A 3,619-nucleotide genomic window follows, 5' to 3' on the forward strand; every position below is an offset into this window, starting at 1 on the left:
GAGATGCCAGGACTCTTTGGTGTCTCTAGCTGGCAGGACCAGCTGTCTAATTTTCAGGGCTCAGGGCAAAATAAAAATGGGTATCAAGAATTTCAACATGGCGACAGCAGGACCTTAAACCAAGCAAGGGGCCCTGTGCAACAGCACTAATCACGCTCCCGGGAGGCCTGCCCTGCCTTCTGGGTTCTGAGGATGGAGGGCTGCCCTCTAGCGTCGCAGGAAAAATGAATTCTCCTTTCTCATGCTTATTCTTCCTTTCCCCCCACCCCCAATCTCTCAGGCCCGTTAGAGCTTCCATAGTAAGTTTCTTTGTGCATTTTGTCGCAAGGACATTGATATGGAGTATATTTCTGGGAAAACCCCTTTGCTCATCGTGGCTTACCCTCGGCATAGCAGCCCTGCTACCCAGAGGCACGGAAGTGGACTCCTTGGGATCCCTTTAATTGCATGAGTCTAGATTTCATGCTCCTGGCTTTGTACTAAAGGGCATTTTTCATTCCACTTCATGCTGCTTGGGGGTTATTATTTCATTGTGGGTTTTTTTGCCTTCAAAATAGAAACTGTTGTGAACTTTTAAAAAGGTATATTTGGTGCAATTGATTACAAAATGCTGATAGAATAACTATAATGATTATATTGGTTCATATTTTGTATTAAACATAAAGAGGTCCTCATAAAAATAAGCCCCCAAACTGAAACAAACGAGAAGCCCAATATAACCTCGGGAAGCCTGACATATCTTGATTACTCTACTATATTCATTCCACGACCTGTGTACACGACGGTGAAATTTAAATCATATGGGGGACTTGGGGATGGATGTTGATTTTTGCTCATGTTTTGTTTTTTGTAGCCCTACTTTTCAAAGTACATTGGAAATTCCTAGAAGGGTCCTAGGCTTGGTCCTTCTTTTCTCCCTTGAACATCTGGCATAGGATAGGCACAAAATAAATATTTATTGAACGAATTAATGAAAGAATGAGTGATAAAAAATGTCATAAGGGTCAAGGACAAAAATCCCTTCATGCAGAGTCTCTTTAAATTATATCCTGCCATTGTGTTTAACAAAATCTCCTAGAAATCTTACAGCCACACCCCTTTACCATGTGGAGGATATATATAGGGTATAGCTACGGGTTGTTACTTCCCCACTGGAGAGAAGGAGAAAATACTTAAACATGTACTGTTCTCTTACGAGTCTCTCAATACTTTTAACCATAAACCTAAATTACAGATTATTTACTTTATCTTCCTTTTTGAGTGGGTAAAGGCAGCCGTTTATCAATACAAAGGGTGAAGAAGCACCAAGAATTGGAGAGGAGAAGTTGCTCCAAATGGAAAAGGCTGGAAATGCGCAGCTCTGCCCAACCTAGACAGACCATGGGCAGAGCGGGAGGAAGGGGAGAATCCTCACGACAGCAGCTGTGCAGCTTCCCACTCACCCGGGCTTCCTTAGGAGACGCTGGTCTCGGGATATTTATAAATCCGATTCATCAGCGCTGTCTTGCAGCTTGTTCTCAGAACCACAAAAACCCTAAAATCCCCCAGTCCAAAAGAAAGAACTGAGCCCGATGGGTGAGTCTGGACCCGCGGGTAAAGCTGAGATTTGAATTACCCCCGGGGGGGTGGGGGGCGGTTACGTCTACCGCCAGGGGTGGGCAGGCAAAGCGGGGTGAGGGCGCAGACCAGGAACTCGACAAAGAAGAGTTCCATCTCCTGCGAGGGCAGGAGGCCGTGGGACCCCCAGGACACGTTCGGGGTAGGTGGCTTCTCCCATTCGTTGCCTCCTTCCATTTCTTCTCCTCTGCAGGTCTAGGGCAGGAGGGAAGGCCCAGGACTTGGTGGAGTCTGGTGGGCAGGGTCCCTGGCCAAGGATCCAGTGTCCGGGACATGCTTCCTTTTTGTCCCCCATCCTTACCCACCGGCCAAGGTCTCGGGCAGCCGGTGGCAGAGCTGTGCCCTTCTCTGGTCTACACCCCCTGAGCAGAGCAGGCATTAACTCTGGCTAAAAATAAAGTCACTAGAAGGCTCCGGGCCGCTCTCCCCTCGTGGGCTGGGTCCTGCCGTCCCTGGGCACGCAGCTACCCAGCTCACATGCCTCTGTCCCGCAGGGGGACAGGAGGGCCAAGAGCGGGCAGTGGGACAGTTCGTGAAGGTTTCCCAAGTGTTAGGCAGTGCCAGGGCTCAGGGCCCCCTGCGCTGGTCTGGTACTGGAACAGACAAGGGCATAGGAACAACCCCCGGCCGTGTGCTGGTGTCCGAGAGGGGAGGATCGCGGTGCCTCGGATTCCTTAGGCTTCGGGTGGAGGTGGGATTTGCGGGTCTTGGGTACAGCCAACTCTCGACTAGGAGGAACCCTCCAAAAGGGTAGGCTCCTTTGGAGAGCACCAAGGAGCTCCCCTACCGCCCAGGGAGAGGGCCAGCGGGCTCGACCCCAGGAGTGTCAGGAGGGGGACACTGCCCCTGCAGACATCGGCCCCCGCGCCCAGTCCCCCGAGGTGACGTGGAGGAAGCGAATCCCAGAGCCAACCCTGCCCGCACCAGCGCCCAGCCACTCTCCCCGGTCGCGCCCTCGCTGCCATCCCTGCCGGACAGCAGGGGCTCGGCGGGGGCCGTGGACCGACCAGAGGGCTCCCTCTAAACTCCGATACGGAAAACCTTGCCCTATCGGGTACCTCCAAAGTGTGACTTAAGCTGAAACTGCAGGGCGCAAGTAAGGCGGCCTACCCGAGGACGTGGCGGAGTGCAGCGCTCAATCACACGGGCGGGTGTCCGCCTCGCTTCTCCATTGCGCATTTGGAGCTGTTCTCGGCCAGGGGGTCTCCTCGCGTCCCAGCGTCTTCCCGCCCACCGCAGGGAAGCCCCCTGCTCTCTAAGAGAGTGGGGAGGACCGTGAGAGCCCCCAAGCCCGCTGTGCTGAGTTGAAGAAGAGGAGGGTGGGAACCCCCTACCCATTAAGGGATGCGGAGGGGAGGGGAATCCCTCCTGCGAGCGCACAGAGGGTGAAAAAGAGAAAGTTCCCGCGACCCTCCGAGTAGGGGATACCAAAGGACGGGAGGTCTCCTCCCGGCTACGCTCTGAGAAAGTGGGGAGGAGCGTGAAAGCACCCTGTCCTACCCACCCCCCGCACACCACTCAGAGCCTGGGGGGACTGGAGGGTGGGAGGGGAGGGCCCCTCCCCGCCGCACTTGGAGCCAGTGGAGAGGAGTTAGGAGCCTCCGCAGTCTTCTGAGCGAGGTCGGAGGTGAGGGCGGCAGGAAGCGGGAACCCCCAGGCCGCGCTCGGGGACCGCGCAGGGCACGGTGGGAGCCCCCGCCCGACCCCAGGCTGAGACAGCGGAGGGGAGGTGGACCTTGCCCGCGCTGATTGTGGGTGGGTCTAAGAGAGGGACCCCCGGGGCTGGGGCGCGGCCCCCGCCTCTCCCCTCCCAGCACGCGGCTGTGCGCGCCGGCCCCCCGCCGTGCCCGGCGCGCGACACGGCCGTCGGGGGGCGGCGGTGGGTGGAGGCCTGGCTGCGCCGCGCGGGGTGCGGGCAGAGGCGGGTCGAGCGCCCCCTGTCGCACCCGCCCCTCCCGCGCGGTGGCGGCAGCGGCGCCGCCGGGAGCTGCCCCCGAGGCCG

Source organism: Aethalodelphis obliquidens, unplaced genomic scaffold, assembly GCF_003676395.1.
Source record: "Aethalodelphis obliquidens isolate GAN/ISIS:26980383/991018 unplaced genomic scaffold, ASM367639v1 scaffold29, whole genome shotgun sequence".
NCBI lineage: Eukaryota > Metazoa > Chordata > Mammalia > Artiodactyla > Delphinidae > Aethalodelphis > Aethalodelphis obliquidens.